Source organism: Alligator mississippiensis, chromosome 1 (assembly GCF_030867095.1).
Source record: "Alligator mississippiensis isolate rAllMis1 chromosome 1, rAllMis1, whole genome shotgun sequence".
Taxonomy (NCBI): Eukaryota; Metazoa; Chordata; order Crocodylia; family Alligatoridae; genus Alligator; species Alligator mississippiensis.
This window is the reverse complement of record NC_081824.1, coordinates 290660857-290676525: the sequence shown is the minus strand read 5'-3', so window position 1 is coordinate 290676525 and position 15669 is coordinate 290660857. Positions and strand designations below refer to the sequence as shown.

Genomic DNA, 15669 nt, shown 5'->3' with positions numbered 1-15669 from the left:
GTATACTATTATAGTGCAGTTTAAGTGCCCACTGTGTCAAACATAACTGTTGTAGGACTGCTGCCAGCCAAGCAGCAGAGCTGCCATCAGCCCTGGCTCCACTTGCCCATAGCTCCCTTGTCCGCTTTGTCACTTCCTCTTCCTTTGTTCCCTGTTCCCTAGGGTTTCTCGTGGTTGCAGTCCAAACTACAGTCATCATGGTTCTGTAGGATTTCTCCTTCTTTCATCCCACACTCCATCAGCCATTGTTTTTCCTACATCCCCTTTCTATAAATTTTGATTATTAATAATGGAAATATTTTTTTCTTCTTCCTGTGAGTGGTGAGGTGAAATGGATGTTTATCAACATTTGCCGATTTTAAAAATCCCAATTCCTCAAACCTACCAATATTGCAGGCTATAGGAAGGGAAGGAAAGAGATCTACTGGCAATATCAGAAGGGGGAGGCAACTATTTCTGAATCATTTAGAGGTTGCGAGGACAGTGTCCAGCCACAATATACTTGACAGGATGTTGATAGTGACTTGGTATCATACTTGCCTGAGAGTTCAACTCTCTATGTGAAACTGGATGAATGCATTGGTCCTGAAAGCTCACTGGCTTCCACCTAGTCTGTGACTTAGGCCTGGTTAGCACTGCTGGGAGCTGGGCAGAATGGGCCCAGTATTTTGGGTAGGGCTCGTCACTTGTGTATATACTGGTAGACAGTGTTAGAAAGATGCAGAAAACATGAAAATAGAGTTTCTTTCTCCCTCTCATCTTTTATATTAAACCAGTTCTAATATTACCTTGATAGGGGATGCTCTTTGCCTTCAACTCTTGCTCTCCCCGTTTATTGAAAGCACCCTCTGTTTAAAGATTTTTGTTGAGCACTTTCCCTTAACTCTAAAGGGGCAATAATTAAAGCAATAAACTTTCCTGTGTTTGTCAAACACTGATTGTGTTGCTAGCATTGCATGTCCTTTCTCGTGGCACTAGATGATTGATATTTTTTTATTTTTTATTTTTCTTAAGGAACTAGGAGGTACCAGAAATTAACCCATTTCCCTTCAGAGCAATTGCAGTACAGTATACTGGAAACCCTCGCTATTTGCGGGTTCGGTATTCGCGGTTTCAAATATTCACTAATGCCGAACCCACATCTTAAAGGAGCTCCTAGGGAGCTCTGCTGCTGCTGTGCTGCCAGAGCAGCCGTGCCCCCCCCCAGATGCTGGGGGCGCTGTGTTCATGAATGCAGTGCCTTATTTGCGAATTTCGCCTTTCACGGAGTATACAAGAACATATCCCCCAAGGATGGCAAGGGTCTCCTGTATCTACTTACATAAGGTATTCCTTACATTGCAACAATTATGATACTGCTGTTGTTTTGGCTTGCTGGTATGCTGAGAGTAACAGTGTGGCTATGTCATAAACCTTCATAGTAGAAATCACAGTAGTTTGGGGTCAGAAGGGACCTGAACAGATCATCTAGTCTGAACCCCCCACTACTGGCCGGAGCACACACTGGGATCACATGACCCCAGACAGGTGTTCATCCAACCTCTTTTTGAATTTACCTGAGGTAGGAGTGAGGACCACTTCCCTAGGAAGTTGGTTCCAGATCCTAGCCACCCTAACAGTGAAATAGTGCCTCCTAATCTCTAACTTGAACCTATTCTCCAGCAGCTTCTGGCCATTGTTCCTCATCACCCCAGGTGCTGCTGGGGGGAATAGGACCCTTCCTATTTGCTGCTGATCTCCCCTAACGAGTGTGTAGGCAGCCACCAAATCCCCCCTCAGCCTCCGCTTGCTGAGGCTGAACAGATTTAGGTCCCTCAGCCTCTCCTCATAGGGCCTGCCCTGTTGCCCTCCAACCAAGCGGGTAGCCCTCCTCTGAACCCTCTCAAGGCAGGCCACATCCTTCTTAAAGTGCAGCGCCCAGAACTGGACGCAGTACTCCAGTTGAGGCCGGACCAGTGTTGTGTACAGGGGGAGTATCACCTCTCTGGATTGGCTTGAGATGCATCTTTGGATGCACAACAAGGTGCGGTTGGCTTTGCCGGCTGCGGTCTGGCATTGGCAGCTCATGTTCATCTTGGAGTCGATAATGACTCCAAGATCCCTTTCTGCCTCTGTGCTCATAAGGGGGGAGCTCCCCAGCCTGTATGTATGCTGTGGATTCCTTCTCCCCAAGGTGCAGCACCCTGCATTTATCTACGTTGAACCCCATCCTATTACCATCTGCCCACTTCTGTAGTCTGTCTAAATCTAATTGCAGCCTCTCTCTCCCTTCGAGCATGCCTACCTCTCCCCACATCTTGGTGTCATCAGCAAACTTGGACAATGTGTTTTCCACCCCCTCGTCAAAGTCGCTGATGAAGATGTTGAACAGTGTGGACCCCAGGACCGAGCCCTGGGGGACCCCACTATTCACATCCCGCCAGGTCGAGTACGACCTGTCCACCACCACTCTCTGGGTGCACCCCAGCAGCCAATTTTTGACCCATCCAACTGTGTAGGCATCAGCGCCACAGTCGGTCAATTTATTAATGAGAATGGGGTAAGAGAGAGAGTCAAAGGCCTTCTTAAAGTCCAGAAAGACTACATCCATGGCAACACCATCATCCAGGGATTTAATTACCTGGTCATAAAAGGCCATCAGGTTGGTCTGGCAGGATCTGCCTTTGATGAATCCATGTTGATTTCTCCTGGGCATAATCTCCCCTGCTGGCCCCTCATAGATGTGATCCTTGATAATTTTTTTTCAAGGATTTTCCCCAAGACCGATATGAGGCTTATGGGCCTATAGTTTCCTGGGTCCTTCTTTCTCCCTTTCTTATAAATGGGGACCACATTAGCTAGTTTCCAATCTCCGGGCACCTGGCCCGTGGACCACGATCGCTTGTACAGTCAGGCCAAGGGCACAGCAATGACCCCCATCAGCTTTCTCAACGCTCGTAAGTGGAGGGCATCAGGGCCCACAGATTTAAAAACATCTTAATTGTGACCCAGTCTTCGGTAACTAATGAGAGCTCACAATTAAAGCCATGTGGTGCAGCATGAGACTAAATCCCAAATTCGGCCTCACTGTAGCTGAGTAAAGCTACTAGTAATGGTGGAGTGCTTCCCTGCCCCCCACCCCCCATACACTTACCAGCAAAGCTCAAGATAGCCCTAAGTCTTTTTTTCTCTGAAGTTATCTATGATAGTGTTCCTTCTTAGTGGAAGCTTTTTCTTAAAATTACTTCCTTAATGCTTGGCAGGAGAAGAATGTTACTCTTTTTTTCTAAGTTCTTTCTGACAAGGCTATCACTTTTCCTAATCTTTGCCAAAGTTTTCTGCATTTAGAAAGTTGGTTCCTTGGTTCAGCTGGGTAAAAGAAGGAAAAAGAAGTCGTCTTAAACAGCAGAAGCACATTAAAATTCCTGAGATGGGTGAACTTCACTTGACAAAGAATGAAGGCAGACCGATGTACCTGCTGCTGCGACACAGAACAGCACGTAAAAGCAAACTGAAATGTTTCTTTTAAAAATAAATACAGATTACTGAAAAAAAAGACTTTAAAACGCAGTTAAGCTTAAAGTGATAGTTGAAAGCTCTCATCTTCTTTTAAACGCTTTGTAATATTATCCTGGTGTCTGTCTTGTTCTAATCTCCTTGTACTATCTCTTATCAGATACTTGTTGTCTTACTGCCTTTTATGGATCCTTCTTCCACTTGTGTCTTAATACCTTTTTCCCTCCACCCCAGATGCTTAGAGATCCCTCATCTCACAACTAACATGTCTATTTTCATAAAATGGCTAAAATGTTGTGTTTTGTCCTTACTTACTAAAATTGCAGTAGTGCCCAAAGCCCCTAACCAAGATGAATGGCTCTTTTGTACTATGAAGTGTATGCACAGTATTTAGAAGTCCCTGCTTCAAAAGAAAATGAACATCTAAACAGATCAAAGGGAGGGTGAAAGGGAGACATGGGGCACAAAGGTGGGGGGGGGGGAGGGGGGTAGAGTGACCATAGGTTAAGTCCACAGGTTAGTGGCGGAGCCAGGAGTAGAATAGGGCACTCTCAAGTTGTAGCCTGGTGTCCTACCCATGAGATCATGCTGCTCCTTCTGGTCCTGCCCTTGGTGTTTGCACATGTCCTTGGATGCCTTTTGTTGGAGGGACGGGCTCTTTGTTTACATTGACTGCAGTCCTGTACAGGCTGATGGGGCTTTATAAATAATTGATAGTAAGTGAAGGAGGAAGCAGTCTGTTGCTTCGGGGCACTCTTTTCTCCCCACAGTAGTACTAGGAATGCAGCTGGTGTTATCAGGGAGGTGCAGGGAAGGATGAACTTGGATTCCATGAGACCCCTTTTCCCATGCTGGGGCCTGTTTCTCTGCTAGTATAAATTTGCACAGCTCCAGTATCTTAAACAGAACTTACCTCCATTTGGAGTTTTAAAAGGTCACCTATCTTTCAGGAAGGGAAGGGTTTTTTTTGGTTTTTTTTTTTTTCTCGTCTGTCCTTCTTTTGAACAGAACTTCATGGTTTATTCAGTGGAATTTTTCATGCAAACTTGAAAGTTTCCAGGATTGTAGTCACTATCTTAAAAACTATGACTTTTTGAGTTTATCTTTTTGGGAAATTGACTGGCATAGCTATAGTAGAATAATTTTATTTTTCTGTAATTTATGCTGGAATAACTCTCTATGTGGACACTTAACACCTGATGCAAGTGACTTGATTCTAGAATAATAATTCCACTTCAAAATCACAAGGGTGCATGCCCTTTTCTAAAACCCGAATTGAACCCATTGTTACCGTTGGGATAGACTTGGATATCTGGTAAATGACAGTTAAATCTAGCAAAGTACGTCTCGTTCCTGTCAAGTGACAGTTCCAAGTAGAGTATAACAGCTCGCTAGCCTTACCTGATGCACTGACTAGCTCAAGTGGTAGGGATTTTGCTGTGGATCCATAGATCCATATCTGCTGATAGTGATAACCCAAATCAAGGTTAACTGTAGTTCCACAGAACAGATTGTGTGTATGTGTATAATAAAAATTTTAATTAAAAAACAAACAATGGAGCATGTCTTTTCAATTTGGGGTTCAGAGTGCATCAGTGTTGTGAAGTCAAGCATTCATAAATTAAGCAGTGCCTTCATTAGGGTTGGTTTTGGACATGCATTATGATACAGCCTTTAATTCCACAATCATATTCTATTTCTCCTCCCCTTCACTGCTCTCTTCTACCACAGGATTCTCCTGCATTCAGGATAGCTTTTTCTTGTGGAGGATGTTGTGTATGCATTTAAAGAATAATAGTATTTTAGTTCCTTTTTTTAGGCAGCAAATTCCTTGAAATGTTTTTCTCTGCAGAATTAGTCTAGTTCTAGTTGCCTTGTTTTGTCCTGGCTTTATGGAAATTCTGTTTCTCTAGTTTTCCAAACAGTGTGAATTCCTGTGGATGTGAGCTGTAGATACTAGAATTGCCTAGGATGTGCTTTATGGATTCCTCTGCTCTCCAGAACTAAAATCTGCCTTAATCTTATTGACGAGGTTATTTTTCAAGCTCTAAATTCTACAGCTGTGAATAAGGAGATCAGTACAAATTCTCATAATGTAGCAAAGAAAGAGTCCCTGTTTAAATGGCCCATAGAGAGTTGCAAAGTATTTTGGCTTCTTCATTGAACAAGCAGACTGGCATGCAGTAACTGGCCCTTCTGCTTGATAGATCTCTCATTACCCACTGCTGTCTGAGTAACTGCAAATCTGCACTTTCTCCTTTTTGCCATACTTGCTTCTGGCACTGCCTCACAATGGAGAAATCTGTAACTGCTCCCAGCTAACTCCTGAATCCTATATAATTTTTTTTCTACTATCTATACCAGACATGACTGTGCCCCAAGGACCTTTACAACAGATGCCTTTTTTTGGATGCTTAATTTTTGCCCCCTTCCTTTTCCAGTGTGATAACCTTGTCAGCGTTGGAGCCTGGAAGTCTAGTTCAGCAGCTTAATCTGTCGCCTCAGGAATATTTTTTTGCCCCATCAATCTGAAAAGCAAATGCAAATTAAAAGTTGAACGGGGGTTAGAGAGGGGCAGAAATATAGCCAGGGAGCTTCTTTGTGGGTGTATGTTTTGTGTCTTCTAAATTGAAAAGTGTCCCTTGACTCCAGTAACTGTCACTTACTCTCCGTGCTATAATTAACGTCCAATTTAGCCTATCCCTATAGCCTATCCCTCTGGTGTACTTTTCTCCCAGCATTGCTGATGCTGGTGGCACTCCCACGGGTGGTCGCGGAAGTGGGAGCAAGGCTCCCGATGGCAAGATGAAATTGGCCATTACTACCTAACGACTGAATTGGGAGCTCTGGTATCTAACACGGCCTCTTCAGGATCAACGAGCTTAAAATCTCTCTGTGCTTGCCCTCTGTGGTCTAGGTTTGTTTGCTACAGCGAGAATTGTGGTTAAGGCATCAGATAGAACAGAGACTTTCTGTGGAGTTTGAGGCTTTCGCTTCAATTTTCTTTTTGATGAATAGGGGCTGAGTGCTTAGTTCAATAAGAATATGAATTATATATGTGGTACTAATATTGCAGTGTCTTTTGGCAGCCAGCGTGGGTGAGCGCGTGTTGGGAAGTGTGTGTGTGTGCTCTCCTGTCCTCCTGTTCCTGCATGCTTCCTGCTTTAGCTTTGCGAGCAAAGTGGAGCTTTGAGCATGGCTGGGATGAGATGAATTCTCTTCAAAATATCTCTATGCTGCCACGGGACAAAAAAAGAGGAACGGACATGGGATTCATGTTAACACTGACTTTTAAAAAAAAATTGTCTTATGCGGGTTGTTGCAGTAGTGTGTGGCATAGGAAGCATTCGTGCTGATGGAAATGCAGAGTGGCTGAGAGAGAGAGAGAGAAATCAGAGAGGAACCAATTGTTATTTTTCTAGAAAATTTTGTGTATTCCTGTGCATAGTAAAATATTTACCATGATGACACAGACATGGGGTAGGGTTGGGAGGCTAATGTAAGTACTACATCTTTTTCTGTCTTTTCTGTTGCTATCCATTTCAGGGGGTGGAGGGCACCTCTTAATGCACTGAGTGTAATTTTTTTCTATATGTTTGTCATTTCTTCCCCTTTCCAGTTTTATTTCTGTGGCCATTGACAGTCTGTTTATGCACCTGCTGTATAAGCTAGCACAGGGGTGCTCAACCTCCAGTGCTGGCTGCATCCGGCACCTGGTGCCTTGTCATCCAGCCCGTGGGACTCCCCAGGGTTCCCCACAGGACAGTATGGGGCCCAATCCCAGTGTGCAAGGCCCAATCCAGCCCACCTCCTGGCTCCTTGAGCCTCATTTGATCCATGGGACCAAAATGCTGAGCACCAATGAGCTAACAGATCTTAGGCTGTCATCCATTTCTGTAGTGGCTGAGAAAAGGAAGCAGTCCTGGTCCATATGTAATATGGTGACAATGCAGTTTTTGTTTGGCTGTTTAGGGTGATGAAAAGGGGTAAAGGTCCCTTGCTTGACCTTGGCTTCGTTCTAGTGTTGGCTTAACACCCTGTGCTTTTCTCAGTATTTTGAATTTGGATGTGAACTTATTTAATAGGTAAGTGAAACTTAGAAACTATGAAACGCTTCCATAAAACTAGAAATATTTGATTTTATGCTTACTTAAGCATCAACCATAGTTTCTTGTAAATCTTAATGTAACACAGAAACTCTTTTAGTAACATTATAATTTTTTGCTACTGAATATCCAGTGTATGTGTTCTACTCAAAATGGATTACTACCCAATTGGTCCTTCCTTATGGAAGATTTTTGCTTCGAAAGACTGCATATATTAGACAGGAGACTTCTATATTTGATTGATGCAAGGTCTGCTAAAAACAAAAGAATAACATAGCCCAGAAGATGAAGCGTGTGAAATCTTGTCTCATGTAGAGATGCTTACACTCTTCTTTTCTGGTTTCGGGTAGACTTCCTTGTTATCTCTTCATGGTTGTATTCAGATGAGTTAGCTTTGGATACCTACGTTCATGGTTGGCTATCACCTTATTTCATGAATAGTGGTATGAATTTTAATGAGAATCCATGTGAAGCTTACCTACTCAAAGGTGGAAAAGCCAAATTGTGATGCCTTTAATGTGACTATATCGTATACTCTATTTTGCACAGATAATGTTAGACAGTTAATACACTTAAAAATAAAACTGTTCAACTTAAGCACCAGTTTTCTAGAATTTGAAAACATTTTGGATATAGTGGAAGGCAGTGGAGCCTCTGAAAATAATTGTGGTAGCTTCTTTGCCTCTCTGTAAACATGAAGGTTTGTGAACTAGCTGAGGATAGGTGTAGCTGTATAGGGTTGTTGAGCTGTTCCAGCTGTTTGAGACTTATTTCCAAGGGGGGGTCTCTGATCAAATATGTAGGACCACTGAGCTGAGTGGAGAAGTGGTGTCATTTAAAATGACAGCCTGTCCTTAATTTGATAAACCACTGCAAAGTGAGAGGGTTGTAAACATACCCAGTTTCTACTGTCTTGCTGTTATGTGAGATTATGGCACCTTATTCACACTGGAGCATTTATTCATGCAGGTAGTCTCACTGAATCCAGTACATGTACCTGGGTGAGCAAGGACCTGTTAGTGGAAGCAGATATTCGTACAGTGTGGACAAAGCTCCTTCAACGTGGCCACCTGGGAATATTCATGGAGTAAGGTGCTACTCAGTATGGGTAAGAGAGGCAGTTTTAGACCCTTCATATAAAAAGCATTTTCATTGTTTCCAGCCCAATGAGATCTTTTACTTCCGTTTTTCCAAAGGAAGAGCTTGTTGAGGAGGAGATGGACAGAGCCAAGAGGAGGCTAGTATTTTCATTTTAAGTAGCACTAATAGAAATTAGCATCAATATTAAATTCCCATAAGCAAAAGAGTCTTCTGTTTTCAGGGAAACGTTAATTAGTGTAAGCCTTTCTTTGGCTGAATCTTGTATTTTTATAAATCTCCCATATATGATTTTTTTTTTTTTGTGGCCTGAATCTACTTATACATGAAGCTAGAAGTATATAATTAACACAAACAATGCATGCCTGCAAGGCAGTTTTTTAAATTAAATGTAGTATTACATTGTGGAAGCAAAATATGCAGTTAATATCTTTACCAAAATTTTCTTTTCTCTCTCTGTTCTAGAGTATTGCCTTTTTAATTAAAAGTTTAGAAGTGTAACCATAATTATTAAACATAACTTTTGTTTAACAATTACTGTCTGGTGTGGAAAAAGGCTCTGCTTTGTATGAGACACATGCAGTGAAAAGTGTTGGATCCCATCAAGAGCTGAGAGGTGCTTCTTGAGGTGCTATATGGCATCAACTCTCATTTAAGACCTCATTTTCAATAGATGTGAAGAAGGCAGTAAGCGGCTTGTAGGAGGAGTTCTGCACCTCTTTTGTCCTGGTTTAACAATTTTGTGGCATGTGGGATGATGGTGATGCCGGTAGTATGAGTTTTGTGACACAGTGGGTGCATCTAAGTGTCATTAAGGTGATATGATAAACTCTGGCGCAGTTTGCGTTGGAGTTGGCTGGTCCACGGGCATATCATCTGCACATGTGTTTGGGACTGCAGCAGTTTGAGTTGGGGCAGAACAGCCCCAGGCTGGGCTGGCAGGGGAACTTGGTGGGGGTCATCCCCAGGCTCCAGGTGGTGGTGTTGAATGGTGGAGGGGCTGGCTGGGGCACAAGGGTGTTAAAGTGAGGGGCTGGGTGGTGGACAGTCCCTGCACTTCAGCATCCAAATGCCCCAGCCAGCCCCCGTCACTGTCTACATGTGCGTTTTGGTGCACATAAGTACTCTGCTGTAGGATAGTACTATCCCTGACAGTACTATCCTACAGCAGAGTTAATTTACTGTTCCTTAATACTGGTGCATGTGTAGACAGTGATGCTTTACTGTGGAGCTAATTGGTCAACTCCTCAGTAAAGCACACGTGTAGGTGCCACCCATGCCTTACAAATTGCATGGGCCAACTGCCCCAAAATGACCACGCACTGTAGTGGTTTAACTTTTATGCTGCTTGGTTTTTCTTTTGAATGGCAGAGTATTCCTCTTTTGCTTTTACCCCTTCCCCTCTTTCCCTGGACCTGATCCCAGACCATTGAAATCTGGAGAAATGAGCAGATCCTTGTGCATTTAGGGTGCAGACAAAAGTGACACTTTTTGCCTCATCTGACCACAGAAAGCAGTTTATAGTGTGACCAAACACAAGTGCACAGCTGCAGACATCTTAAAAAATGACCAATCAGGTGAAAGTCTGACTTCTCGTTGGATGAGGTATCAGATAAAGACCTTTCAAAATGTAGCTCCTTTTGTAACTTGTATCTGCAGAGCTCCCAGCCTGTTGCTGTTTTCAAAATAGGGAGGGGGGGGGGAAAGGAGCAGAGGGAGCTCATTCTGGCTTTTTTTCAGCACCCCTCCCCTCTCCCAAGGTTGGGACAGTGTATTGGAGCCCCCCTGAAGTAGGTGGGCTCCAATTCACCCACCGCACCTTTTGGCACCTGCTGGGGAACCCCAGGATGAGCTCCCTCCACTGCCCTTCCCCTTTCCCATTCTGAAAATGGTGAGCTGTGGCCATTGCTGCGGGCACCTGGCTGCAGGCTCCCAGCCCACTGCTAGATTCCCGTCCCCCCAGAATGAACAGTTTTTGGCTTGGTTCGGGAGGTTGTTGTAACTCCGAAGGCTTTCCAAAAATCGTTCTGATTTACAGCTGAGAGCTGCACTTCTGCCTGCACCCTTAAGGTCCAAATCTTGTTGGTCTTACTTCTCTAAGTAGCTGCATTTGAGTCCATCCCCATGACTTTTATTCACTTCAGTGAATAAAATGGGTAAGATTTGACATCAGAATCTGAGCTATTAAAGCTTGGATCTTGGAGTTGAGTATATTTTACAATGTCTGTGTACACATTGTGAATAGGCAGTAGTACTCACCGTAAAGTTAAGCACGTGCCTTTCACTCTTGCAGGAATGGGGCCACAAAGTATAGCATAGGTGACGCATAGGACAGGCACGGGGGGCCATGTGCCCTCCTTGAGATCGGCTCTCATTGGCCGGGAAGCTGGGGCACAGAAGTAAGTGCCGGCCGGTGCCCCCCCTGAGATTGGCACTGCCAGGGGAGTGGGGGCGCCAAGAGAGGCGCTGCCGGCACTTATGGTTTTGCTGCCGGCACTCCTGGGGTTGGCGATCGATCTGAGGGACCACCCCCCAGTCGGCAGTCGGCCGCTGGGGGACCTCACCCCTGCTAGTGCCTCCCCTAGACTCAGGAGGCACCAGTCGCCCATGAAGTATAGCTTGACTAAAATGGAAATAAAACACAACAGTTAACTTTTGATTTTAAAATAATGGAAAAATGTGTATAGACTAATGTGGTTTTCTAATGGGTGTATTGCATGAGATGATGTGTGGACTTCATTGAACAGAAAAATAAGGTTTTAAAACTTCATGAAAGCAGTAAGCATCGTGAGGCAGTCTACACTCTATGCACGTACTTTATGAACACATTTAATCTAGGTTTGCTGTTTGTGGTAACACTCACCCTCTTGTCAACTCTTTGGGATTTACCCGGTGACCCAACGAGTTATTGGAATGATTTGCTACAGCTTGAGCTAAAGAGCCACAGTTCTCTAGCTGGAGTTGTCACAGATTTTGCATTCCCTGTCTGTCAAGTGCAGAAGGGCACCAGCAACACAAGCTTATTAGTGGGCTATATTTGTGAAGAGATTTGCCTAAGGAAGGAGGTGTGTGGGAGAGCCTGAGTAAGTGAGAGCAAGAGATCAGGTTTGGCAACTTTTTGTTTTAGATGCTTGCTTTCTGTTTCAAAGTTCACTTTTTCAGCTTAGCACATGGTTGAAGCTCTGGTGGCATCGCACCTTTTATCATGCTTGGAAAAGACCTGATCTTGCAAGTTTTGAGCACCCACTAGGATGTGCTGAGGCCTTCATCTATTTCCACTAGCTACAATAGGAGTTGGAAAACACTTCTTTTCAGAGGAGGTATTCCACACCTTGCAAGATGGAATTTTTTGGACCCGAGCTGCCTCATTTCTATTAGCTAATGCAGAGCTTGAAGCAGCTCAGTCCCTCACTGGATCTAGTCCTAAAACTTGCCTGTAGCTTGTACATCAGTATTTTTAGCTATGGTAGAATGGAAAGGTCACATACTTTAGCCTTTTCTTCTTTGCTTAGTTTCAACATGGCTGCTGTCCTTTCTGTATTTTGACTGGCTAGCAGGGTATGTTAACATCTTGGGACACTTATCTATTTTTTTCTTTTCTTTGTATTAACCTCCTCCGCAATGATATAATCTCAGTCTGCACATCCTGATGGTCACTCAGCATCCTAGCAAAACAATGGTTGGAAGTAAGGGAGAAGCTTTGCAAGAGATTCAGACATACAATCGCATTACGGTGGGTATTTTTGTCCTTTTAAAACTGCAGCCACTGTCAACAAATGGACTGTTTACTTCAGTTGATATTTTGCTGCTGAAGGGGAAAGCAAATATTTACAACACAGCCCTGCTATAAATACAAGGCTAAATTCAATCCTGGGGTTGATCCACATCTCTTCTTGCCTCCCAGCCCTTGCCTCAGCTCCTCAAGTGAATTGTGCCTTGTGTTCAGTCTAGGGCCATCTGTTTCCCTGTACGCTGTCCTGCATTCTGATCGGAGTGGAAAGGTGAGTTTAAATGCATGTGATGCAGACATGATTTTTTTTTTTTTGTGCTTGTACATAATTTTGTTTCCAGTCGAGGATCTAAGTCATTGACGTGATAAATAAAATTGTGCCCTTAGCTGTCCACTGAATGTGCTTAATAGACAATGTGCAGGTTGGATCTTTGGTTTATTTTGATGGCTTGTGTGTGTACCTGGTCTGGCTACTATTGCTGTCACCACTTCCCTGTTGCCAAGCTTCCTGACCTGCGAGGAGTGCCAGGGGATGAAAGACTTGGCTTTGTGGACCAAATCCAGCCCTCAGGCCACAGTTTGAGCACATCTTTTCTAGCTGATTGTAGTTTCTCTCTCCTTAAATTATGTTTGCATTACAGGTACTACTATTTTGTATGACTCGGATCATTATCTCTTCACTTATGCTCACAGGAGAGCCATGTTGCATGGGTGGATGAGCTCTTGCATGTCAATAATTCAGGTGGCAAAGACTCTTGGCCACATCAGCTTGGTTCAGAGTCAAAACAGTGACCAGAGAAAGTGATTGGTGAGAAGGTGGAATAAAGTTGGACAAAGAAGAAACAACTCTGGGGGAAAAATTGCCATGGACTTCCTTGGGACTTTTGTCAGATTGAAGGCTGAACATAAAGGGAGAAAGGATTTCAGGATCTGGCTTTGAGGAAGAACTGCCATTGATATGTCTGCCAGTAGAGCTTATAATTGAAGAGGTGCTAGTTCTCCTCTTGGCTTGTGGTGTCTGTCTTATTGTGACTCTTGTAACTCTGTGGGTGGAAACAGACGCTGGCTGATGTCTTATTTGTGCCTCCATAAAAATTTTGTGGCAGCACAAATGCTGAGCAAATAGACGCTGATACCCTTTGTTGTGCCACATAAAAAGAAATTCAGTGGCACAACAAAAAGTGGTGATAGACTCTGGGGCATAGGTCTTGCTGAGTGGGCAAAGTGGGAAGATCATATTGCCCCTTGTCCTTCACCATCAAGCATGGGACAAAAGGGGTGATGTGTCTTGTCAGTGCAGCAGATCAGCTGTGCTGCAGTATCATGGCACACTCAGTCTGTTTCGTCCATCAACATCTATTTCTAGCCTACCAATCTGAAGAACTGATGTTGAAAACTAAGTTGTCATCTTAGCTGAATGTTGTAAAAAAAAAAAAAAAAAAAGTCTGGTCGTCGTCCCCCCCCCCCCCCCCCCCCCCCCCCCCGAACCAACAGTTTGGTTTTTTTTAAGGTTTGATTTTTATTTTGAATAAACAGAATTTGAGTTCAACCCCCCCCCCCCCCCCCCCCAATTCTGCATGTGGCCAGATTTTTGCTTCTTGCCTGACAAATTATACACAGTTTGCTCAGTACACTACTTCTACTAATTTTGATCCTTAACTACTAGAAAGATTTGGGGATCAGTCAGTGGGTCTTGATGCATGGGAAGTTACTTGATTTTTTGGTGTGTGTTTTGTTTACTTGAAGTTTTCAGGAATGCAATATTTACTGGCTATTGCCTGAACAACCTCCCTCTTTAGGAACGGTTTGCATTTTGTGAGTGTATTTTACAGCTCAGTCTCTCTTTCTGAAATCAGTTCTGCAAAGGCTGATAGGCCTAAAGTTAGTTCTGCCATCTGTTAGCTGGCTTGGGAGCAAACATACATATGCCAATGCCTGTATGCATGTGCATATTGCACTGCTCTATACTTCCTGTCTGTTCCTTCTTGCTCTTAGTGACAGGCAGAGGAGATAATTGTTCAGGAAGTCTTTATACTGTGGGCAGCTTAAAGATGAAGAGTTCATACGTTTCAGTATTTTCTTTGCTTGCAAGTATGATATGGAAGAGTAGAGCAGGTCATGAGAAACCCAGCACTTAAGGTATGTCTTTGGCAGGTGACCTATTGTGGCATGGAAATCTGTGAAGGGATCTAATTTTTTTTCATTTTGGAGAAATGGATGCATTAGGAGCTTAAAGTGATTGTACTAGTATTTAAATTTTTTTGGCTTATCATCGTTAAGTGAACCTCTGGTATTAGGCTTGTGTTAAACTTTACTGCCTTATCTCCAAGTCCAAGCCAGGCTGTGTGTACTAATGTTGTATTGCAGTCCAGAGGGCAGATAGCTTATGACAGTCTTTTTAATCTTCATTTTATTTTTATTCTTGAAGTGATGCTTATCTTTTAGGGGGCAACTAGTGGTGATAATATCTAATCACTCAGGATGACTGAAAAGGCAGTGACAGCTATGCACTACAGATTTATTTAAAATGTACTGATGCTATTAGAGTCTTGCAAAGCCAGTGAGAGAGCAGGCATCACCAGGTAGGTGATGATGAGTTAAACATTCAGAAATCTTTTCTGCTGTGTGACTCACAGTAAAAGAAACTGGTCATATTACTCTGGGGCCCCAGGTTTCATGTGGTATTGTAATGCTTAATAACTTTTTTTTTCAAGCTAATAATTTGCTGGTGCTTATATTTGGTTTTATCATTTTTCTTAAAGTAAAACAGACTCCAGGTCCTGCTTTTTAGTGTTGATCGTGGACATGAGTGCAATGGTATATCTTTATACTGTATGCACATGTTTAGATTTGAGCTTACATTGAAGGTGAAAATCTGACTCTACTGAAGTCAAAGAGACCCCAATGGAGCTAGGATTGCATTTCAAGTGCAGTGAATATTTAAACAAAAATGTTACTCATTAGAGCCATTTGAAAAAGGGGTGCTGGTGGGAGGAAATAATCACAAAAATATTTCATGTAAAATTGTATTTTTTTTTTTTTTTTCAATCAGCCTTTATTCCTAGGAGATCTTTATTCTAATCATAACTACCATATTTAATGGTATACAAGTCGAAGTTTGAAGTCCAAATATTTACCCTTAAATTTCCACTTATACACTATATCAATACTTTTAAATTAAAAAAAAATGTTTGAAAGTTCGTTCATCTTCAGCCAGACCCTGTGCGGTCACCCTGCTGC

At 43.1% G+C, this 15669-nt stretch overlaps 1 protein-coding gene across 6 annotated transcripts in view; it reads left to right on the top strand.

Moving 5' to 3' along the window:
* The window catches only part of TIAM1 (TIAM Rac1 associated GEF 1), a 270454-nt gene that overhangs the window by 29447 nt on the left and 225338 nt on the right, over positions 1-15669 (top strand). For 2 of the 6 annotated variants that reach the window (XM_059720679.1, XM_019476349.2), the window contains exons 2-3: positions 8571-8709; positions 12336-12432. The exons of 3 other annotated variants lie outside the window; for them this stretch is intronic. The gene's annotated coding sequence lies outside the window, so the exon portion shown is untranslated. The remainder of the gene's footprint in view (positions 1-8570; positions 8710-12335; positions 12433-15669) is intronic. One more of the 6 variants, XM_059720677.1, reaches the window with a different exon arrangement.